Raw genomic sequence first — 25,814 nt, 5'->3', positions numbered from 1 at the left:
ACAACTCGAAACAAAAATAGGAGATATTGTCGTGGTACGGTGGTCAAAACCTTTGGCAGATTATATAATAAATTTTTACCGACCATGAGAAGTATTGTGCAAGAAAACAGAATCCGGAGGGCACACGAGGTGGACACAAGGATGGTGGGTGCACCCAGGGGGGTAGGGAGCGCCTTCCACCCTTGTGGTGGCCTCGTGTCTCTTTCGGACTACTTTTAATTTTCCTAATTTTTTAAATATTCCGAAACAGAGAAAAATTGACACTACAAACGTTTTAGAGTCGGTTTACTTACTGTACCACATACCTATTCCTTTTCGGAGTCCGAAATGTTCTGGAAAGTGTCCCTTATGTACTCCTTCGGTGTTACGGTACTAATTATATTGGTCTCAACATTTATGGGAGTACCTGAGATATAATGTTTGATTCTTTGACCGTTTACCACCTTCAGATTCGTGCCTTAGGTGTTGTTGATTTTTATGGCACCAGAACGATAGACCTCCTTGATAATGTAGGGACCTTCCCATTTTGAGAGAAGCTTTCCTACAAAAAATCTTAAACGAGAGTTCTATAGCAAAACATGATCACCTAAATTAAACTCACGCTTTTGTATCCTTTTGTCATGCCATCTTTTAAATTTTTCTTTAAACAACTTGGCATTCTCATAGGCTTGGGTTATCCATTCATCAAGTGAGCTAATGTCAAATAACCTCTTCTCAATAGCAAGTTTGAAATCATAATTGAGCTCTTTAATAGCCCAATATGCCTTATGTTCTAGTTCAAGAGGTAAATGACATGCTTTTCCATAAACCATTTTATACGGAGACATACCCATAGGATTCTTATAAGCAGTTCTATAAGCCCATAATGCATTGTCAAGTTTCTTAGACCAATTCTTTCTGGATCTATTAACAGTCTTTTGCAAAATTAATTTAATATCTCTATTGCTCAATTCTACTTGACCACTAAACTGAGGATGATATGGAGATGCAATTCTATGGTTGACATCATATTTAGCAAGCATTTTACCGAAAGCACCATGAATAAAATGTGAACCACCATCATTCATTAAATATCTAGGGACTCCAAACCTCGGACAAATAACTTCTTTAAGCATCTTAATAGAAGTGTTATGATAGCACTACTAGTTGGAATAGCTTCTACCCACTTAGTAACACAATCAATAGCAACTAAAATATGTGTATACCATTAGAGGAAGGAAAAGGTCCCATATAATCAAAGCCCCAAACATCAAATGGTTCAATAACAAGTGCATAGTTCATAGGCATTTCCTGACGTCTACTAATATTACCAATTCTCTACCATTCATCACAAGACAAGACAAGACAAACATACGAGCATAATTTAAGAGAGTAGGCCAATAAAAACCAGATTGCAATACCTTATGTGCAGTTCTATCTCCAGCGTGATGTCCTCCGTAAGACTCAGAGTGGCACTTGCGTAGGATATGTTCCTGTTCATGCTCAGGTATTGTCGCTGTACAAAAGTAGGGGTCCTTTTTGTACCCCTTTCCTTGTGTGCGGGTAGTCACGGACACATACCTGCGGCCACGCTTGGCGGGGCAGAAGAAGCAAAGACACAAGACTATTAGAACAACGCCAAGCCAAATGCGCAAGGAGCAGAGGGACAAGGTGGAGGCTTTCTCCGGCAAGAGCCTTGCCAGGGCAGCTTACGTAGCCCCGGCAAGAGCCTTGTCGGGGCAACTTGCCCAAACACCAGCAGAGCCGCCACCCTTGAGCCTAAGAGTTCTGACACCATCGACAACATTGGAACCAAGGCTCGGGAGGCACCTGCATGGTGGCATGAAGATCTTTGTGAAGACCAAGAACATACAAGACTAGATGAGAACAAGAAGACGGAAACCCCCGACAAGATCCTTGCCAGGGACGCTCACAAGACCCCCGGCAAGACCCTTGCCGGGGACATCTGCGGAGCTGCAGCTAGGCCCACGCCTGCCAAGACTCCATCGTTGTTCCAACACAGCAGTCATGCCGCCAAAAAGGTAGGCACCTGCGTGGCGACGTGCAGCCTCCAGGCCAACTCAGCAAGCATCTGCGTGGTGGCATGCAAATCTTTATGAAGACTCTACAACTGCACCAGCACAGTAGCCGGCCAGCCAGCGTGGTGCTGCACGCCTCATCAGCCTGGACGCGCGTCGGAGTGAGGCGAAGCGGCGATGGACAGGACGAGCTTCCTTGTCGTCCCTGATAAATAAGATGGCATGTCGACAGTGCAATAAATGTGTTTTGTCCTATGGTGCCATTGATAGACTTGTATATAGTATGAACTTTCCACCTCCTGTGTGCCACTGTGGTGACCCCTTTAGCTATAAAAGGAGGCCCAAGGCATACTAGAGAAGGATTCAGACTTTTTGGACCCTACACACTTTGTAGCTAGTCCAAGAGCACCAGATAAACACAAACCAGCAGGAGTACGGTATTATGCATCACTTGCGGCCCAAACTTGGATAAACTCCCCCGTGTTATTCTTCTAAACCCGCTCTTTCCACAGCCCCGCGCCTGCCAACCGTAGAAGTGATTCCCTATGATCCCATAGGTGTCGTTTCCCCCGACATCTTTGGCGCGCCAGGCAGGGGGCGCAAGCTGTGAAAATCTAGTTTGGAAGTTAGCGCATCGACTTCATCATCACCATGGCCCCCAAGAAAAAGGGGATCATAGCGATCGGGTCGTGCGGAGCCGGCCCATCCGTGCCAGCGCGAGCAGGCGACTGGGTGTCCATGGATGGTGCCGGAGACGTGGCCCGCGAGCATCCATGACACTCTAGTAATCGAAGCCAGGTGAGCGGCATCGTTCGAGTCCGAGACGACGAGCCGCACGCCGCTGGGTCCGGGGGCGGGGCCGTGCTGCGCACGGGCAGAACGGCGCCCCAGCTAGCACCCGCGCCGTGGCCTTCTCAGACCGCGTGCAATGAGCGACACTGTGATGCTGGAGCTCCCGGGCACCGCCGCGGGAAGAGCCCTATGCGCTACTCTCAGGATGCACCAGGCCGGTGTGCGCACCTAGACGCTAGCGAAAGTGGCGTGTGACCGCGAGACCGTGACAGAGCTCCTTCTAACTTGGTTAGAAGTCGGAGCGCATCACGGTCCACGCAACTTTCGTCGCCGCCCATGCCAGCAGAAGCGTTGGCGCGTGTGCAACTGCTCCTCGACTTCCCCCCAGCTATGGAGAAGCTCGATGAGTGGAGGGCCACCATCCGAAGCCTCATCAGCTTCGCAAACAAAGACGAGCTGCTCCCAGTGGGACCCTCGTGTCGGTGTTTGGTCGAGCCGGTGCATGCCGACGGTCGGAGGACCGGAGACGTTGTGACCACGGTGCACTCTCCTCCTCCACGGCCATGACAACAGCCACCAGCTCGTCGGGCCAACGCCTGTGACAACATTTCCACAGCATCGTCCGACTAACGAACCCGCTGCGACCAATGCTGAGTTCTTCGAGAGCAAGCTCAGGAAGATGCTCAAACTACCATCGAGCGACGACGGGAGCCGCGCCATCAGTCGGATCGGTGTGCGGGGCCTGCTATGGACCACCCAGCGTCGGGGGGCTCTGGCGACCTGCCTTACGAGGTGGGTTATCTGACCTTTACCCGAGAGCTACGGCAGTTCTAGTGGCCCTCCCACCGCACGTTCAAGCCTGATGTTGGGGAAAAGTACAATTGCAAGACTCACCCGTTGTCGGTGGGAAACGACACCTATGGGATCACTAGAATCCCTACTACAGTTGCGGGGCGCGGGATCGTCAGAAGAGTGGGACTAGTAGACAGCACAAAGGGGATTTACCCAGGTTCAGGCCGCAAAGATGTGTAAAACCCTATGATCCTGCTTTGGTGGATATATTTAGTGTTCTTGAGCTCTTGAACTAGCTCTGGGTGCTGCCAGGGTTTGAAAGAGCCGAATCCCTCTCGAGTACGCCATGGGCCTCCTTTTATAGGCGAAAGGGGCTGCCACAGCGGCACACAAGAGGTGGAAAGGCCTATAGTGCTGTGAGCTTATCGCTAGTATTACAGAACAAAGCACATTTAATGCGAGGCTTAGGTGTCCCTTCACTTTATCGGGGACGGGAGTGAGACCCGTCCCGTCCGTCGCCGCTCCTCCTTGCTTTGACACGTGCCCTGGCCAGCAGTGCATGCGGTGCCACGTAGGCAAACAGGCAGCTGAGGTGGCGTGGTGGTGGAGCCTCCACGAAGGGCTGCATGTTGCCACGCAGGTGCCTGCCCAGCTGGTTGGGTGGGCAGCTGCATGCGAACGGCGGCGGAGACTAGGCTGGCGTGGGCCTGGTAGTGGCCCTGCTGGCGCGCCTGGCAAGGGCCTTGCCGGGTGGCCCGGCAAGGGTCTCGCCGCGACACGCCATTGTCCTCGGCAACGATCTTGCCGGGGGTCTCGTGGGCATCCTCAGCAAGAACCCTACCGAGGATTGTTGCCTTCCTATCCTCATTTGATCTTGACTGTTCTTTGTCTTCACAAAGATCTGCATGCCACCCCGGAGGTGCCTCCCGAGACCTGTCCCAACGCGTTTGTTTAGCATTGGTGGGCTCGAAGGTGGCTCGCTCAGCTAGTGTGGGTGAGCTGCCCTGGCAAGGGTCTCGTCGGGGCCGCTGAGGCTGTCGCGGCAGGGGTCCTTGCCGGGGGAACCTGCTTCACCCATCGACCTTTGTGGCCTTGGTCCTTGTCGTCGCTTTGTTTGTCTTGTGCCTTCGGCTTCTCTCCGGCTTCCCTTTCCTGCCCTGTTATGCGTGGCCGTGGCGGGTGGCTCTGACTGCCCGTGCACAAGTAAAGGAGTCAAAAGCAGAACCCCTACTTTTGTACACCGACAGGAGCCCCTGGGCCTGGCCCATACATAAGTGCAGCATGTTGTTGGGCCAGGCCTAGAACGGTGCACGGGCAGTTGGGGAGGATTTTTTACCGTGGTAACTGCTCTGTCCGCTGCGCTCCCCCCCCACGACCTGTGTTGAACGCGCGTCATGGGGGAGCGTGTGTGACGTGGGATACATGTGTGGGACAGCGACCGCACGCATGCGTCATATCGTAGTTGAGAAGGTCGTCGGTGCCCTGGGGTGGCTTCACTCCAACCGGGCGGCCTCCCTGGCCGAGGAATCCCGGGTATCTGCCGGGGGACCATGACCAGGGTGATCACCAAGATTGCGCACTGGAACCCAGACCTCGACTTCGGAGCTGTGCTGTAGAGCTTGCCAGAGGATGCCGACATCACGGCGCTCAATGAGCGTATCCAGCCCATCATCAGCCGCATCGACAAAATCAAGAGGTTGGAGGGCCAGCAACGGGACTAGGCGCCCCGTGCTTCGTTGCCGCTGCGGGTTCATGACCAAGACAATGCTATCTTTAGTTAGAACCGGGGCGGCAATTTGTGTTATATAACTCTGCAGTGCTCCTGAAATTATGCATGTTATTTTCCTGATGTATTTTCCTTTGCATGTCCCCCCTACGATACTGGGTAGGTCTGCCGGCGCGTAAACCCAGGGTGGCGTCTTGAGGACAGATCCTCATTTGCCTGCCGGGTGTGCTTGTTGCCGAGCAGACCACCTTACCGCCCCCAATGCAGCCGCTCGATCTATCGAGTTTGACTCGAGTCAGAGTCGAGAGTGTTGCCGATGGTGGAAGGCTACCCTGCCGCTCTTGACGCAGCCGCTTGGACTATTGAGCGGACTCGAAACTGAACAAGGGCATTGCCAATCGCGGGAGGGCCCCTCTGTGTACAGGTTTTCCATGCATAGGCAGAATCTCTGAGGATGATAACCTCATATTAAGGAGAAAAGTTTAAAGGTTGGCATGACTTAGCTCTCTCGTCACTGCCTCGGCGTCCTTCGCACCAACAGGCAGCGCCGCCTTCTTGGCCGCCTTCTCCATAGGAGTTGTGGCGATGATGAACTGCTGGGCCAACTGCTGGACCAGATCTTCACAATCTGCGCGCCCCCTACCAGGCGCGCTAAAGATGTCGGTGGGAAACGACACCTATGGGATCATTGGAATCCCTACTACGGTTGCGGGGCATGGGATCGTGAGAAGAGCAGGACTAGTAGACAGCATAAAGGGGATTTACCTAGGTTCGGGCCGCAAAGATGTGTAAAACCCTACAATCATGCTTTGGTGGATGTATTTAGTGTTCTTGAGCTCTTAAACTAGCTCTGGGTGCTGCCAGGGTTCGAAAGAGCCGAATCCCTCTCCAGTACGCCATGGGCCTCCTTTTATAGAAGAAAGGGGCTGCCACAGTGGCACACAGGAGGTGGAAAGGCCTATAGTGTTGTGAGCTTATCGCTGGTATTACAGGACAAAGCGCATTTAATGTGAGGCTTAGGTGTCCCTTCACTTTATCGGGGACGGGAGCGAGGCCCGTCCTGTCCGTCGCCGGTCCTCCTTGCTTCGACACATGCCCTAGTCAGCGGTGCATGCGGTGCCACGTAAGCAGGCAGGCAGCTGAGGTGGCGTGGTAGTGGAGCCTCCACGAAGGGCTGCATGTTGCCACGCAGCTTCCTGCTCAGCTGGTTAGGTCGGCAGCTGCATGCGAACGGCGGCGGAGACTTCGCTAGCGTGGGCCTGGTAGTGGCTCTGCTGGTGCGCCTGGTGAGGGCCTTGCCAGGTGTCCCGGCAAGGGTCTCACCGTGGCACACCATTGTCTCCGGCAAGGACCTTGCCGGGGGTCTCGTGGGCTTCCTCCCCAAGAACCCTGCTGAGGATTGTTGCCTTCGTATCCTCATTTGATCTTGACTGTTCTTTGTCTTCACAAGGATCTGCATGCCACCACGGAGGTGCCTCCCGAGCCCTGTCCCAATGCGTTTGTTTAGCGTTGGTGGGCTCGAAGGTGGCTCACTCAGCTGGTGTGGGTGAGCTGGCTCGGCAAGGGTCTCGCCGGGGCCGCTGAGGCTGTCCCGGCAAGGGTCCTTGCCGGGGGAACCTGCTTCGCCCATTGACCTTTGTGGCCTTGGTCCTTGTCGTCGCTTTGTTTGTATTGTGCCTTCGGCTTCTCTCTGGCTTCCCTTTCCTGCCTTGTTATGCGTGGCCGTGGCGGGTGGCTCTGACTGCCCGTGCACAAGTAAAGGGGTCAAAAGCAGAGCCCCTACTTTTGTACACCGACACCCGTTGGAGTTCCTCAGCATCTACACCATCGCGATGCAAGCCACCGGGGCTTGCGACAACAAGGTGCTCGCCAACTACTTTCCATTGGCGCTTAGGCTCAATGTCATGTCGTGGTTGATGGACCTGCCAGTGGACTCCATCTCTTCCTGGTCGGATCTGTGCCACGAGTTTGTTGGCGCCTTTACCGGAGGCCACCAAGCTCCTGGCCAAGCAAGTGACTTGCATGTCATCCCCCAGAAGGATGGCAAGTCCCTGCATAAGTACATACAAAGATTCAGCCGCGTGCAGTACACCATCCTAGATGTTCATGCTGCCGCTGTCATCAGTGCATTCCATCAGAACGTATGCAACTGCAAGATGCGTGAAGAGTTGGCGATGACCAAGGTCAAGAATGTAGCCGAACTCTATGTTCTGGCTGATAGATGTGCTCGGGCTAAGGAAGGAAGGAAGTATCCCGGCGAGGATGCCGATGCGGAAATAGACTCCACTGACGAAGACACCGCCGCCTCGACAAAGAAGGGTTGGCGCCGCAACAGGAAGCGTAAGGGCAAGACTGTGCTTTCCGTTGAGGGATCCGGCGACTCCGGTGTCGCCAAAAAGGCCAAGGCTGACAACCCTGGCAAAGAGGTTGCCGGGTGCGCCGCCTGCCAGGCCCTGGCGGCCGCCAAAAAACCAGGAGGCTCCGACAAGCAGTACTACAAGATCCACTGGACCAAGGTCCATGACCTCCAGAACTGCCGATAGGTCGAGCTGCTTGCAGAAAAGCAAAAAGCTGAATATGAAAGGCGGGACAAGGAGAAGGGCCGGGATGATGTTGAGGGACCCGGCAAGAAGCATGGTGGCCAAGGAGGCCGCTGCGGCAAGGATAATCAACAAGAGAGGCCCGCTCAGGGCCGCGATAAGAAGGAGGAAGATGATGATCATGACGAGGATGACGAGTCCAGTGAGCATGAATTCCAGAAGGCTACAGAGGCCATGTGCATCAACGATGGCACCTCGTTGCACACCTCTCACCGCCAACTGAAGCAGTGGGCGCGTGAGGTCACTACGGTAGAGCCGTCGTTCGATGCCTAGAAGCCATTGAAGTGGTCCCGCACGCCCATCATTTTTTAGACCGAGGATCACCCTGATCGCACAACTACGGTTGGGTGTTTGCCGTTGTTGGTCTCACCAACAATACGCAACCCCAAGGTGACAAAAGTGTTGGTTGACAGTGGGGCCGGTCTGAATTTGATCTCGCCCGCTGTGATCAAGAAGCTGCAGATTCCTGATGGAGATCTCGAGGAGACGGGCACGTTTCATGGGGTCAACCCAGGAAGGAGTCACCCGAAAGGTAAAATCACGCTGCCCATTACATTTGGGGGCGAGCTGAACTATAGGACGAAGAAGATCATTTTTTATGTCACCGAGATCCCCTTGCCGTACAACGGGATCCTTGTCCGCCCAGTGCTAGCCAAGTTCATGGCGGTGTCACACTACGCCTACAACACATTCAAGATGCCGGGGCCGCTGACTATCATCACCGTCCCCTCTGACAAGAAAGACGTGCTCATATGCGCTGACCAACTCTACCGAGAGGCAGTTGCAGCAACTGCCGCCAAAGCACTTGCTCCTGCCGCTGAAGCCTCGGGAAGGAAGAAGGCCGCAAGACCTCTGCCGGCAAGACCCCTTCCGGCGAGACCTCTTCTGGCAAGACCTCTTGCAGCCACTCCGGCAAGCGCGCCTCTTCGGAGTGTTGCGCTCCTGTTGAGGACGTGCTGGAGAGCTCCACCGGCAATAGCAAGAAGTCCAAAGCTGCACCACCAGAAACCAAGAAGGTGTCCGTCAAGGAGGACGGCACGGGAGGGTCTTTCACTATAAGCTCCACCCTCGACAGCAAATAGGAAAGGACGCTTGTTGCCTTCCTGCGGGCGAATGTCGATGTGTTTGCATGGCAAGCATCTGACATCCCCGGCGTTCCCAGGGAGGTGATTGAGCACCATCTTGCTGTCTGTCCTCATGCGCGGCCCATCAAACAAAAGGTCAGGAAGCAAGCTTTGGAGCAACAAGAGTTCATCATCGAGGAGATCAGGAAGTTGGAGGTGGCAGGCTTGGTTAGAGGAGTGCTCCACCCCACATGGTTGGCCAATCCAGTGGTGGTGCGTAAGGAAAATGGGAAATGAAGGTTGTGTATGGACTACACAGATATCAATAAAGCCTATCCAAAGGATCCTTTCCCTCTGCCACGCATCGACCAGATTGTGGTCTCCACTGCCGGGTGTTACCTGTTGTCATTACTAGATGCTTATTCAGGATACCACTAGATCTTCATGATGAAGGAAGACCAGGAAAAGACCACGTTCATCACCCCATGTGGTACGTACTATTTTGTACGAATGCCTTTTGGGTTGAAGAGCGCTGGTTCGACGTTTGCCCGAGCGGTCCAGATTGGTTTTGAGCCCTAGCTACATAGAAATATGGAAGCTTATATGGATGACATAGTGGTCAAAACCAAGGACAGGGCCACGCTCGTCCAAGATTTAGAAGAAACATTCGCAAATCTGCGCAAGATCGACCTCAAGCTCAACCCAGAGAAGTGCGTGTTCGGTGTCCCCTCCGGCAAAATTCTTGGGTTCTTTGCATCTCAACGCAGAATCGAAGCAAATCCCAACAAGATCAAGGAAATTGAGCATATTGAGGCGCCAAAACAAGTCAAAGACATCTGTAGGCTCGCCGGCTGCGTTGCTACCCTAAGTAGGTTCATCTCCAAATCTGCTGAGCGCGCCCTCCCCTTTTTCAAAGTTTTGAAAAAGGCGGGTCCAGTAAAATGGACTCCGGAGGCAGAGGCAGCGCTGCAAGATTTGAAGAGGTACCTCTCCTCCACGCCAATACTAGTCGCGCCTAAGCCACAAGAGCCGTTGCTGCTATACTTAGCAGCAATGAATCAACTGGTCAGTGTTGCGCTGGTCGTGCAGAGGGGAATTGAGGAAGAAGCAGCAGTAGCGGCGGAGCCATCGGATGATGGGCTGAAGTCCTCCCCGGGAGGGCCTGACACTGACAAGGCAGAACCCCCGGCAAGGCCCGGTCCCAGCAAGACAGAGTCTGCGCAGATGGGCGGAGCGGAACAGAAGAAGAAGGTGGTGCAGCACCCGGTTTATTTTGCCAGTTCCCTCCTGCAGGGGGCTAGATCAAGATATTCTGGTATGCAGAAACTACTTTTCGGCATCCTTATGGCCTCGAGAAAGCTGCACCACTATCTCCAAGCACATGAGATCACCGTCATCACCCGCCTCCCGTTGCAACGAATCTTGCACAACCCAGATGCAACCGGGATTATTGTGGAGTGGGCTTTGGAATTGTCAAGCTTTAGCCTCAAGTTTGAAAGTACTTCGACAATCAAGAGTCGAGCCTTGGCAGAGTTCACAGCGGAATGGGCCGAACTGCATGACAAAGAGGTTCAAGAGACCACCCTTCATGGTAAGGAGACGAGCCGTCAGTGGATTATGTACTTTGATGGAGCTTTCTCACTGCAAGGTGCTGGTGCCGGCGTACTACTCGTCGCACCCACCGAGGAGCGCCTCAAGTACGTAGTCCAGATGCACTTTCCCCGAGAAAAATCGATGAACAACACGGCAAAGTACGAGGGATTGCTTGCCGATCTCAGGATCGCCGGAGACCTCGGAATTAGTAAGCTCATCATCAGAGGTGATTCGCAGCTCGTCGTCAAACAAGTTAACAAGGATTACCAGAGCCCGTTGATGGAAGCCTGTGTGGATGAAGTGAGGAAGTTGGAAGAGCGTTTTGGCGGGCTGCAAGCAGAGCATGTTCCCCGGGCGGAGAACAACATTGCCGACCACCTGTTAAAACGCGCTGCCCTCAAGAGTTGCCTGTGGAACCAGGTACCTTTGTGCTTCAATTAACTCAACCATCCATCGAGTCGTGAGCAGGGCAGAACAAACGTAGGAAGGCGGGCCCCGGCAAGTACTTTCCTACTGAGCTCCAATGAGCCGTCGGCAAGGACGTTTCCGGGTGCCCCAAGCTTGCTGGAGAGCAGCAACCCCTGGCAGAGCCTCAAGCTCTGACCGTAGATGCAGCTGCCCTTACGGCCGAAGATGTGCCTTTAGTCCTTGCCGTCGAGCCTCGGGCTCCAGCATGGGCACAACACACCGTTCGTTTCCTCCAAACAGGGGAGCTCCCTGAGGAACAATAAAAAGTAGAGAAAGTAGCCCATCGGTCCAGCATGTACCAGTTTGTGGATGATGCCCTATACATAAGGAGACCGAACAACGTGAAGTTGAAGTGCATTCCTCGGGAAGACAGACTGAGCCTGTTGGCAGAGATACATGGAGGCACGTGTGGCTCCCACATAGGGTCGAGAGCCCTTGCCAGCAAAGAATTCCGGCAAGGCTTCTTCTGGCCCACCGCTCTCCAGGATGGAACTGCCCTAGTAACCAAGTGTGAAGCGTGCCAGTTCCATTCAAAGAAGCTTCATCAACCAGGCCAAGCTCTTCAAACGATCCCTCTTTCCTGGTCGTTTTCATTCTGGGGGCTCAACATACTGGGCCGCTTTCCCCATGCTGTCGGGGGCTTTGAGTACTTGTACATCACGATCGACAAGTTCACAAAGTGGCTAGAAGTGGAACCAGTGAGAAAGGTGACATCACAGTCAGCCGTCAAGTTCTTCAAGGGGCTAGTCTGCCATTTTGGTGTGCCTAACAGAGTCATCGCCGACAATGGCACACAGTTTACGAGCCGCGCCTTCATGCAGTACATTCAAGACCTTAGTAGCAGGGTCTGTTTTGCTTCTGTGGCCCATCCCAGAAGTAACGACCAGGCTGAGAGGGAAAATGCAGAAGTGTTGCGGGGCCTCAAGACCAGGACTTTCGACAAGCTGCACAAGTGCGGAAGGCGCTAGATTGATGATTTGCCAATGGTTCTTTGGTAAATCAGGATGACACCAAATCGAGCTACTGGCCAGACACCCTTTGCCCTGGTATACGGTGCAGAGGCAGTTCTCCCCATGGAACTCATATACGGGTCACCTCGAGTGCTCGCTTATGATGAGCTTGAGCAAGAGCAGTTGCGCCAAGAGGATGTGATGCTCCTTGAGGAAGATCGTCTTCGGGCTGCTGTGTGAGCCGCTCGCTACCAGCAAGCCTTGCGCCGCTATCATAGCCGCAAGGTTCACGCCCGAAGCCTTGAGGAAGGCGACCTTGTTCTTCGGCGAATTCAATCCGCCAAGAATTCAAACAAGTTGACACCAAAGTGGGAAGGCCCTTATCGGGTAATACGAGTCACCAGGCCCAGCACAGTCCACCTGGAGACCGAAGATGGCATTCCGGTGAGCAATTCCTAGAATATCAAACATCTTCACAAGTTTTACCCCTAAGGCGCGGTTGCTGGGAGCCCAGGCAAACCCCGTTTTGTACTAGTCTTGCCGGCAAGGCATGTAACCCTATGTACAGAGCCAGGCGCAGACCCTGTGCGCAGTCAGGGAAGGGAATCCCTTAGTGTGTATAGTTTCCTGTCAATTTCATGTTTATGTGTATATGTATATGCATGCTTGTCCAGGGTACTGTACTGCTTTTTGATTCCAATAAATGTTAGTGGACCACTGAGGTTCCATGCTCTTGCCTCTCTTCTTTCCAGCCACGGGAAGAACGCACGATCCCGCCAAGGACCCGGCTCCGGCAAGAAGTTGAGAAGACCGCCCGGCACAGTGATCCCCAGCAAACCAAAGACATAAAGTTTACCTCTTGCCCATTCGTGTTTGTAACCTACGACTTGTGCATTATAAAACCTCACCACTCTTCTTTAAAAACTCGGGTGCTCCCATTTCCGGCCCGAACGCTGCTTCGGTCGGAGTGGTTGTAGTAACCCTTGCTAAAAGGATGTGGACGAGGAGCTGGACGCTTTGTCTGTAACCCGACAGATATAATTCTCCAGCAGGCGCAACGGGCGCCGGTAGGGTAGCTTGCCAGGAGGACTTGTTTATTTACATTAGGGAGGCGTTTCGCCTCTGCACGAACGTACGCGTGCACGTGTTCTCGGCAAGGCTAGTCTTTTTCATTAACATGCTAATACAAGAACAGAGGTTACAGGACACAAGCATGGGCTCAAGATATTACATTATCTAGAATTTAAGATTTGGCAAGTGCCGACAATTTAACAGAAAGATAAGCGCCCCGTGATCTCTATTCTTGCCCCTTTCCTCCCAGGTGCCGCAGGTGAAGGCAAAAAGGAAGCTACGAGGAACGCGCCAATGGAGAGCTTGATGAGGAAGACCCTCGGCAATGCGCGTGGCCCAGGGAGGAGGGTGACGCGGTCAGCCGGAGTCGGAGTCGGCATCCTCCCGCTTGACCCCCTCATCGTCACTGACGCTGTCCTCCTCGTCACTCTCGCTCAAGGAGGAGGTTTCATCATCAGTGGAGCTCTCCACGCAACACCTTAGGCAAGTTCCCGAGCGCCCGAAGACCTTGACGGAAAGCAGGCCGCTCTCCGTCAATGCAAAGTGGAGGACGAGCCCCTCCGATGGGCTATGGGCACAGGCGAAGGTTTTCCACCCGCGGCGGAGATACATGACGTGAGGGGCGGGGAAGTCAACGTCAACCCGCATGCTGCCATTCCTGCAGCCCCTCATATGCAGCCGCAAGGACTGGGGCAGGTCGAGCTCCATCTCCTGAGCGAATGGAATGGGAAGACGAAGGCAACCACGCACTGGCTTGTATAGCCTGATGAAGAATTCGCGGTACTGGTCTCCGACGTGGCCCTCCATTGGGGGAAGAGCCGCTGGCGGAGGCGCGGCCGGTGTGCCGCCCCATCCTCCTCACCCCCGAGCGCCACGGCGGCCTCGGCCTTGCCCCCTCCCTCTTCCTCTCACGATGGGCTCCGCCACCACGAGCTCCTGGGGAGGAGGGGTGCGCTGTTGAGCAGAGACCCTCGTCGTTGCCATTGCAGCGCCGGTGCACCCTCTCACCATAGCGAAGGGAAGGAAGTAGTCAAGATGGAAGGAGACCAATGTTGAAGGATTGATGGATGCCATCCCCCTCCTGTTCCTATAAAGGGGCAGGGCCTGGGCTCAGCCGCCCCACTTAACCAATCCGGCCGCCAGGGGCGCAGGGAATCAGGACTGACCCGCTACTCCAATAAGCAACAACCCGGTTTCCCGCCTTGGCATTAAGGCCCATGCCCTCCGCGTCCACCACCTACCCTCCTTGGGGCATGGAGGACACGTGGCGAGCGGGCCAGAATTGAGAAGACAAGTGAAGCGACTGATTTCCACCCCGTGATCATGGGGCACAGGCGCCTTGAAGGCACTGACCTGAGTCCACTTAGTAAATGAGCCGCACCCCCCGCGTTTTCCTCTTTTTATGGGGAAGACGCGGGCCGCCTCTTTACCATTTTACCATGATGTGACCCAAGCGAGCAGCAACCGCCCCATGCACGACCCCCACGTCACGCATTCAACGCAGGTCGTGGGGAAGCGCAACTGACGAGGGAGTTACCACGGTAAAACTCCACCACGCGCGCGCCCGCACACTGTTCTGGGCCTGGCCCAATACCGCTCCGCGCTTATATGTTGCCCAGGCCCGGGGGCTCCTGTCGGTGTTCAAACGTAGGGGTCCTTTTTGTACCCCTTTACTTGTGTGCGGGCAGTCGCAACCACATGCCTGCGGCCACGCTTGGCGGGGCAGAAGAAACAAAGACACAAGACTACTAGAACGGCGCCAAGCCAAAGGCACGAGGAGCAGAGGAACAACATGGGCTTTCCATGGCAAGAGCCTTGTCGGGGCAGCTTACATAGCCCCGACAAGAGCCTTGCTGGGGCAACTTGCCCAAACGCCAGCAGAGCCGCTACCCTTGAGCCTAAGAGTTCCGACACCATCGACAACATTGGAACCAAGGCTCGAGAGGTGCCTGCATGGTGGCATGAAGATCTTTGTGAAGACCAAGAACATACAAGACTGGATGAGAACCACAAGACGGAAACCCCCAGCAAGAACCTTGTCGGGGATGCTTACAAGACCCCCCACAAGGCCCTTGCCGGGGACACCTGCCAGACCCCGGCAAGGCCCTTGCCGAGGACATCTGCGGGGCCGCAGCCAGGCCCACGCATGCCAAGACTCCACAAATGTTCCAACACAGCAGTCAGGCTGCCAACAAGGCAGGCACCTGCGTGGCGACGTGCAGCTTCCAGGCCAACTCAGCAAGCATCTGTGTGGTAGCATGCAAATGTTCATGAAGACTCTACCACTGCACCAGCTCAGCAGCCAGCTAGCCAGCGTGGCGCTACATGCCTCATCAACCTGAATGCGTGTTAGAGCAAGGCGAAGCAGCGATGGATGTGACGTCTTCCTTGCCGTCCCTAATAAAGTAAGAGTGCACGTCAGCAACGCATAAAATGTGTTTTGTCCTACGGTGCCAGGGATAGACTTGTATACAGTAAGAACTTTCCGCCTCCTGTGTGCCACTGTGGCGACCCCATTGGCTATAAAAGGAGGCCCGATGGATATTGGAGAAGGATTCAAACTTTTTGGACCCTGCACACTTTGTAGCTAGTCCAAGAGCACCAGATAAACACAAACCAGTAGGAGTCGGGTATTACGCATCACTTGCGGCCCGAACCTGGATAAACTCCCCCATGTTGATCTTCTAAACCCGCTCTTTCCACAGCCCCGTGCTCGCCAACCGTAGAAGGGATTCCCTGTGATCCCATAGGTGTCGTTTTGTCGGTGGAGACGACACCTATGGGATCATGGGGATTCCCTTCTACGGTCGGTGGGTGCGGAGTTCTGGAATGAGCGGGTTTAAGAGACCAACACAGGAAATTTATCCAGGTTCGGGCCGCGAGTGGCGCGTAATACCCTACTCCTGCTGGCTTGTGTTTATCTAGTGTTCTTGGACTAGGTATAGGGCGTGCAGGGTCCAAAAAGTCTGAATCCTCTCTCAGTACGTTGCGGGCCTCCTTATATAGTCAAAGGGGCTGCCATAGTGGCACGCAGGAGGTGGAAAGTTGTACAGTGGTCGAGTTTATCACCTAACATTACAGGACGAAACACATTAAATGCACTACTTAGGTGTCCTCGTACTTTATCAGGGACGGCAACGAGGCCCGTCCCGTCCGTCGCTGCTTTGCCTTGCTCCGACGCGTGTCCAAGCCAACGAGGCATGCAGTGTCATGTAGGCTGGCAGGCTGCTGAGCTGGTGTGGTGGCAGGGTCTTCACGAAGATCTGCATGCCACCACGTAGGTGCTTGACTAGTCGGCCCAAGAGCCACGTACTGCCATGTGGGTACCTGCTTAGTTGGTGGGTTGGCTGCTGAGCTGGGGCGGCAACGGGGTGGCAAGGCCTTGCCGCAGTCTTGCTGATATTCCCTGCAAGGGTCTTGTTGGGGCCTTGTGGGTGCCTTCGGCAAGAGCCTTGCCGGGGCCTCGTAGGTATCTTCGGCAGGAGCCTTGCCGGGGCCTCGCGGGCGTCCTCGGCAAGGAGCCTCGTTGTCGCCTTGTCTTCTAGTTCTTATCTAGGCCTTGTAGGCCCTTTGTCTTCGAAAGATCTGCATGACACCATGGAGGCGCCTCCCGAGCCTTGGTTCCAATGTGGTTGATGGCGTCAGGACTCTCAGGCTCAAGGGTGGCGGCCTCATTGGTGTTGGGAAAGTTGCCCTGGTTCTACGGTAGGGTGCCTCGACTACATATTAAAATTTCCTATGCGCAGAACAACCAAGAACATGCTACGGGAGATTGATCACAGTTTGTTACCACTAGACGCGCAGTGCCGTGCAGTGGAAAAAGAGTTGGGGCAGCGCGTTTGTGTGGATCGTCTCCTCCTCGTCCGATCTCCCTCGAACAGCCGGTCATCTGATCCCACGTACAAGTTCGCCGGAGCGGCTCCAGTGCACCGCCTCTAAGGATATCCGCGCGTGCAGGAGGAACACCGTGCGGCGGACTGCTAGGTCCAATCACATAGTCGGGGGCGAGTGGAGGTGGCTATTTGCAACACATGCAAACCCTAGGAATAGCGCTGAAGCGATCAACCGCATGAGTGTGCCGCACCTCCACTTTATATAGGCGTCCATCGCGGGCTCAACACTTGGGCCTCGCACGAACCTTAAAGCCCAAAGTCTACTCAGTCACGTTCCTAGTCCAGTTCGGATCACATCTGACCAGTGTCCTACGAACCGACCTCATAGGTTCCTTCCCTTAAGCGCGCGACCCCTTAGGTTCAAGTCGGCTTGGTCACAGTTCGGATCACCTCCGAGCTGCACAGTTGGTAGCGGCCTCTAGCAAGGCGTGCCGACCACCAAGCAGACTATGGAGCTGGTTAGGCGAACCTGTACATCATACTTCTGTTCCCTTTGCCACACGATATATGTTGTCGGGCTCAAGGAGAGACTGTCATCCTTGTGCTAGCCCGACATCTTTCTCGTTCCAGTGATACCGACCACAAACTGGATTATCTCGTAATCCTTGTCGCATGGCCATGCTTATGCTAGTCGGATCACACGAGGGGCCCAAAGTATATCTCTCCTGATCGGAGGGGCAAATCCCATCTTGCTCGACCATGTCTCGCAACATGGGACTGGACAAACCTGAAACCTACCTTTGTAACTACCCAGTCACGGAGTAGCGTTTGGTCAGCCCAAAGCAAGTCTGTCACCATCTCGAGTACATGCGCCAGCTCAGGTCTTAGGACATAGAACGTATGTTGTACTAGAGACTCACACATGACATATTGCTGCATCTCATAGTTGGGTTTGTCCTACTCGGACCTTATCTCGACTCGGATCCGACTAAGTCGAATCCGTCTAGACCTTTCCAAGTCCATATTATCCGGTTAGCATCCAATGCTCTATGGCTAGTGAGACCAAGCCATCGACCGTGTCATATGCTAGTCTAGTCGGCTGCGCGTCCACACAGCCCTTTCGACTAGGGACCTTTTAGGACAGTCATCATACAATGCATAGTCCCACAAACAAGTCACGTACTTGCTGATACACATCATTGATAATGTCCAAGGACTATCTTTATTCATAAACAAATAGGAAATATCATCATACATGATTTCCTCTAGGGCATATATCCAACAATCTCCCACTTACACTAGAGTCAATCAAATAGACATCGAATGCCCATAGCTCTAACGTGCCCCTCATGCTTGGGTTGTGGAAGCGGCTTAGTCAACGGATCTGCAACATTTGCATCCGTGTGAATCTTGCATAACTCCACATCACTATTCTTTATGATCTTTCGTATCAGGTGATATTTCCGATCTATGTGTCTCACCTTATGGTGATTCCTCAACTCATTGGCTTGTGCGATGGCACCAGAATTATCACAATAAAGGTCCAACGGTTTCACCGAGGCTGGGAAAATACCAAGATCATCCAAAAAAATTCCGGATCCAAACACCTTCCTTTGCAGCTTCACAAGCCGCAATGTATTATGCTTCTGTGGTAGAATCGGCCACCGTATCCTGCTTGGAACTCATCTAGTGCACTGCCCCTCCATTCAAGACGTACACGAATCCGAACTGTGATCGACAATCATTTTTGTCAGTTTGGAAACTAGCATCGGCGTAACCCCTTACGACGAGCTCTTCCTCACCTCCATAAACTAGGAACATCTCTTTAGTCCTTTTCAGGTACTTCAAAATAGTCTTTACCGCTGCCCAGTGACTCTCACCTGGGTTGGCCTGGTATCTACTTGTTAGGCTTATTGCAAAAGCAACATCAGGCCTTGTACATATCATGGCATACATGATGGATTCGATTGCCGAGGCATACGGAATCCTACTCATCCTGCTTCGCTCATCAGATGTCGAAGGACTCTGAGTCTCGCTTAGCCTTATACCATGTGAGAGTGGCAAGAACCCTTTCTTCGCCTCACTCATGTTGAACCGCTTCAACACTTTATCTATGTACGTGCTCTGGCTTAAGCCAAGCAGCCTCCTCGATCTATCTCTATAGATCTTAATGCCAAAAATATACACTGCCTCACCAAGGTCTTTCATCAAAAACTTGCTATTCAATGATTCCTTGACCGAGTTTAGCATCGAAACATTGTTCCGATCAACAATATGTCATCCACATACAAGATCAAAAACACTATCGAGCTCCCACTTAACTTCTTGTATAAACAAGAGTCCTCTTTGCTTTTGATGAAACCGAGACCAGTGACGACCTCATCAAAACGAATGTTCCAACTCCGAGATGCTTGCTTCAACCCATAAATGGATCTCTTGAGCTTGCATACCTTACTAGTGCTAGTCGGATCGACAAAACCCTCAGGTTGTATCATATACACGTCCTCGGTTAAATTTCCATGAAGGAAAGCTGTTTTGACATCCATCTGCCATATCTCGTAATCGAAATATGTAGCTATAGCTAGTATGATCCTCACCGATTTCAGCATCGCTACCGGCGAGTAAGTCTCGTCGTAGTCAGTTCCTTGAACTTTTCCATAACCTTTAGCGACAAGCCGAGCTTTGTGGTTCTGAACATTTCCATCTACATCGGTTTTCTTCTGAAAGACCCATTTGCAACCAATGGCAGTTACGCCAAGTGGTGGATCAACCAAGTCCTAGACTTGATTCTCATCCATAGACTTTAACTTGGATCTCATGGCCTCCAGCTATGCCTCGGAATCTGGCTCACCATCGCTTCCGCATACGTGGTCGGTTTGTCGCTTTCTAGCAACAATACATCACGCACTCTGAGCAATCTTCCTGACCTTCGTGGTTCCGGTGCCGCTTCCACTACAGGTTCCCTAACTGACTCTGGTATGATCTCATCACCAGCCGAGCCGTCCCCGAGTGGTCTCGAATTTCTTCAAGTCAAACCGTCCTCCCACTGGCCTCCCGACTGAGAAACTCTTTCTCAAGGAAAACCCCGTTCCGAGCGACAAACACTTTGTTCTCTTCCCGATTGTAGAAGCTATATCCCAAGGTTTCCCTCGGATATCCCACAAATATGCATTTATCCGACTTGGGTGTAAGCTTGTCTGACATAAGTCGCTTGACAAATGCTTCACAATCCCAAATCTTTAGAAAAGACAAACTAGGACTCTTCCCGGTCCACATCACATGTGGTGTCTTGTCTATGGATTTTGATGGTACCTTATTAAGTGTGAAAGCTGCAGTTTCTAGAGCGTAACCCCAGAATGACAAGGGGTAAATCCGATTTGCTCATCATAGACCGGACCATGTCCAATAAGATCCTATTCCTCTGTTCTGACACGCCGTTTCTCTATGGCGTACCCGGAGGTGTGAGCTGAGGTACTATACCTCGGTTTTTCAGATGATCATCAAACTCCTGGATCATTTACTCACCTCCACGATCAGATCGCAGAAGCTTTATAGTCTTGCCGAGCTGATTCTCAACCTCGTTCTGAAACTCTTTGAACTTTTCAAAAGTTTCCGACTTGTGCCTCATCAAATAGATATATCCATATCTACTCAAGTCGTCGGTAAAAGTCACGAAGTACTGATAGCCACCTCTGGCAGTTGTGCTCATTGGACCACACACATCACTATGTATAAGTTCCAACAGCTCGGACGCCCTCTCGCAACTCTTTGCGAAAGGAGACTTAGTCATCTTGCCGAGCAAGCATGATTCACATGTCTCGAACGACCCAAAGTCGGACGAAGTTAGGAGCCCATCATCATGGAGCTTCTTCATGCGTTTCAGACTAATGTGTCCAAGCCGGCAATGCCAGAAGTATGTCGGATTTATCTCATTAGGCTTATGCCTCTTGACATTCACGTTATAGACCGGTTCCTGTTCTAGATTCAATATAAATAGCCCATCAACAATGGGTGCATAGCCGTGGAACATACCATTCAAAAATATCGAACAACCATTGTCCTTTAAATTGAATTCATAACCTTGACTCATCAAACATGAGGCAGAAATAATGTTCCGACTAAGTGCAGGAATGTAATAACAATTATTCAATTCCATAATGAATCCGGAAGGAAGCTGGAGCTGCATCGTGCCGACCTCCAACGCAGCAACTCTTGCTTTGTTGCCGACCCTGATGTCAATCTCCCCTTGTGCCACACGCCTAGTTCTTACCAGCCCCTGCATCGAGTTGCAAATATGAACAACCGATCCGGTATCAAATACCCAAGAGCTACTAGGTATGTCAGCAAGGTAAATGTCTATAACATATGCAACAAGTGTACCTTTGCCTGAAGCAGCATTCCCGGCCTTCTTGCCATGCTCTGCAAGCCACTTGCTACAGTTCCTCTTCCAGTGACCGGTCTCCTTGCAGTGATAGCAAACGGTCTTCGAGTCCGGTCCAGACTTCGGCGCAGCGGCGGAGGTTACCGTCTCCGTGCCCTTTGCCTTAGCCTTTTTCTTGGACCAACTCTTCTTGAACTTAGCCGATTTCTGCACCATCAACACTTGATGCGTGCCTTTCTTAATATCCTGCTCTGCCACTTTGAGCATCCCATGCAATTCAGTGAGCTTCTTATCCATGCCATGCATATGATAGTTCGAGATGAACGTCCCATAGCTGGGCGGAAGAGAACCCAGAACAGCATCAGTAGCCAGCTCATCCAAGAGCGGGAAGCCCAAACGATCCAAAGCTTGCACATATCCGATCATCTTGATCACATGTGGGCTCAGTGGATCACCTTCCTTCAGCTTGCAATCCATCAAGGATCGCCAGACGTTGAACCTTTCGGTCCTAGCCTGTGTCTGAAACATGCTCTTGAGACTCTCGATCATATCGTAAGCCTCAACATTTTCGAAATGCTGTTGCAAATCGGGCTCCATACAAGCCAGCATCAGACAGCTGATCTCCGTTGATTCATCAACGAGTTTCTGGTAGGCATTCTTAGTTGTGGCATTAGCATTATCGGCAGGTTCCTCTGGAAGTGGATCCTCTAGAACATGTTCCTTTTTATCATGCTTGAGAACAATTCTCAGATTTCTATACCAGGTGGTAAAGTTTGTTCCATTCAGTTTATCCTTTTCCAGAATTGATTTCAATGCAAAGTTGGGTTGAGCAGGTGGTGCCATTGATCTACAACAGAAAATATGCAATCACTAAGCAATGTGTTTATGTAGAGTAATTCTAGCCTAAACAGAAATACTCCCACTGAAGTCAGCATCCCTCCGCAAACTCTCAGTGATTCAGGATCCGACTAGCACATGCGACTAGTGAGCTTTAGCATCACTGCTAGCCAACATACCTATCCGGTAAGCAACTCCTTGCTAATCGTATCTCTATACGACTCCTGTCGGTCGGGAAGGTATCTCATACCCCGGCTCCCAACCTTCTTTGCCACAAGGCCCAAAACCGTTTTGATAGCCTTGTCAAGTTAACCTGATGCAGTGCATGTCCGTGTCCGACACGAACCCTTCAGTTCAAGGACACCTAGCAGCACCCCAATTTTATGAGCCCACTACTAGACGTACTTGACGTGCGAAGGTGCAACATCGGGGATGGCAATTCGCTTGATATTCATGAGGGATCTTTCTACCATTCTAACATGCATAGAAACAAAGAAGCATAACAATCACAAATAAACACATATTGTGAAATAGTATGGCTCCTTCATGGACGTTCTTCCAGGTCGGCTCCGACTCCGATGACAATCTATGAACTTCATCTTGTTTGTCATGCCGGGACGCCAAGCCACCAACCTGATCTCTATTATCAAACTACTACAACTAGTAATGAATTTTACATAGAGTCACAAGTCGACACGCAGGTCATTATAGAATATAATGATAGCACTTTGGCTCCTGTCGGCTGACAAACATGACACGCAGGCCACGTATAAATTACACACATGCATCACATACACCTGAGCCATACTATTCACATCAAACCTGCAAAAGAAAGTTATGCATAGAATTGCATTCTACCAGTTTGTGTGTCGGGTACGATATACACGCCGCTACGCACACGGCGGTCCGATTCGGATCATGCCGAATTTTCTGATCTGACCGATCTTTCCGGATTTACGTTTCATTGTTAACCCCGATGGAGGATACCGACTGGTAGGGGTGGGTTGTGTCACGACCTCATCGACTCCGATCATCCAAAAACATAGCCTCTTCAATCCCCATGTGCAATTGATCTCATCAACCATGCACATAGACAATGTTATCTAGGACAACAGATCTCATCTGCTGCCTCCACATATCTAATATGCATACGATCTGAATCCAAATCCTATAGCAGAGGCTCTGATACCACTGTTGGGTTCTATGGTAGGGTGCATTGACTGCAAATTAAAATTTTCTACGCATAGAACAACCAAGAAAATGCTACGGGAGATTGATCATAGTTCGTTACCACTAGACGCGTAGTGCCGTGCAGCGGAAGAAGAGTTGGGGCAGCGCGTTCGTGTGGATCGTCTCCTCCTCGTACGATCTCCCTCGAACAGCCGGTCGTCCGATCCCATGTACAAGTTCACCGGAGCGGCGCAAGTGCACCGCCTCTAACGGTATCCACGCGTGTAGGAGGAACACTGTGCGACAGACTGCTAGGTCCGATCACACAGTCGGCAGCGAGTGGAGGTGGCTATTCGCAACACATGCAAACCCTAGGGATAGCGCCGAAGCGATCAACCGCATGAGTGTGCCGCACCTACACTTTATATAGGCGTCCGTCGCGGGCTCAACACTTGGGCCTCGCACGAACCCTAAAGCCCAAAGTCTACTCGGTCACGTTCCTAGTCCAGTTCAGATCACATCCCACCAGTGGCCTACGAACCGACCTCGTAGGTTCCTTCCCTTAAGCGCGCGACCCCTTAGGTTCAAGTCGGCTTGGTCACAGTTCGGATCACCTCCGACCTGCACGGTTCATAGCGGCCTCTATCAAGGCATGCCAACCACCAAGCAGACTATAAAGCTGATTAGGTGAACCTGTACATCATACTTCTGTTCCCTTTGCCACACGATATATGTTGTCGGGCTCAAGGCGAGACTATCATCCTTGTGCTAGCCCGACCTCTTTCTCGTTCCAGTGATACCGACCACAAACTGGATTATCACATAATCCTTGTCGCATGGCCATGCTTATCCTGGTCGGATCACACGAGGGGCCTAGAGTATATCTCTCCAGATCGGAGGGGCAAATCCCATCTTGCCCGACCATGTCTCGCAGCATGGGACTGGACAAACCCGAAACCTACCTTTGTAACTACCTAGTCATGGAGTAGCGTTTGGTCGGCCCAAAGCAAGTCTGTCACCATCCTGAGTACATGCGCCAGCTCAAGTCTTAGGACATAGAATGTATGTTGTACTACAGACTCATAGATGACATATCGTTGCGTCTCATAGTTGGGTCTGTCCAACTCGGACCTTATCTCGACTCGGATCCGACTATGTCGAATCCGACAAAACCTTTCTAAGTCCATATTATCCGGTTAGCATCCAATGCTCTATGGCTAGTGAGACCAAGCCATCGACCGTGTCATATGCTAGTCTAGTCGGATGCGCGTCCACACAGCCCTTTTGACTAGGGACTTTTAGGACAGTCATCATACAATGCATAGTCCCACAAACAAGTCACGTACTTGCTGATACACATCATTAATAATGTCCAAGAACTATCTTTATTCATAAACACATAGGAAATATCATCATACATGATTGCCTCTAGGGCATATCTCCAACAGTGAAGGCCGCCCCAGCAAGGGCCTTGCCGGGGGAGTTCACCTCGCCCTCCTGCTCTTCATGCTTCTGGTCTTGAATGTTGCTATGGTAATCTTGTACTTTGCTTCCTTCCCTTGCCCCGCTAAGTGTGGTGGCAGGTGCAGCTCTAACTGCCCGTGCACAAGTAAAGGGGTACAAAGAAGGGCCCCTACTTTTGTATAGCGACAGGAGCCCACGGGCCAAGGCCACACATAAGCGCAGAGCGTTGTTGGGCCAGGCCCAGAACGGTGCGCAAGCATGCGAGGCAGAGTTTTACCACAGTAACTTTCCTCGCCAGTTACGCTTCCCCGTGATCTGTGTTGAATGCATGACGTGGGGGTCGTGCCTGGGGCAGTTGCTGCACGCGTGCGTCACATCATGCTTAATGGTAAAGAGGCAACCTGCGCCTTCCCCATAAAAAGGAAAAACCGCAGGCGCGCTGCTCATTTACCCTCTGCGCCTTTTCCAATCTCGGAACCACCGTTCCCCTCTTCTTCCTTGGGCGAAAGATCCAAAGTTCTTGTCTCTGCTCGCCGCTGCCGCGCCCCCCATTGCTCTTGATTCTTCGCCCTCACCCAGCCGCCATGGCACCCAAAACTAGTAAGGGAAAGGGAGCGGCCAAGGATGTTGGGGAGAAGGAGGCGCCGGAGAGCGAGCTGGCGGTGCTTCAGACGCAGCACACCTACTTCCCTTCGACAGTCGACGCGGTCCACCTCAGGGACTACTTCAGTCCCCTGTGGGGGAGGAAGACGACGGGGCACCCTGCCACGCACATCATCCCTGTCGATTTCGCCAAGGCCGTCCCAAATCGGTATCCCTTCTTCGTTGATTACTTTTCTTGCGGGCTTTGCCCCCTTTCTCTGATTTCTTCAGCGACATCATGCACACCTACAGATTTCACCTCCTCGACTTTACGCTGAATGTCGTGGCGTGCATGGCCTTTTTCGCCCATCTCTATGAGGGCTTTACCGGAGTGCTCCCCAGCACGGCGCTCTTCCGCCACTACTTCTATCCTTGCATCCAGCTAGGCGACGCCATTTCTGGGTGCATCTCCT

This window comes from Triticum aestivum, chromosome 3B, assembly GCF_018294505.1.
Source record: "Triticum aestivum cultivar Chinese Spring chromosome 3B, IWGSC CS RefSeq v2.1, whole genome shotgun sequence".
In the NCBI taxonomy this organism is placed as follows: Eukaryota; Viridiplantae; Streptophyta; class Magnoliopsida; order Poales; family Poaceae; genus Triticum; species Triticum aestivum.
This window is presented reverse-complemented; position numbering follows the sequence as displayed.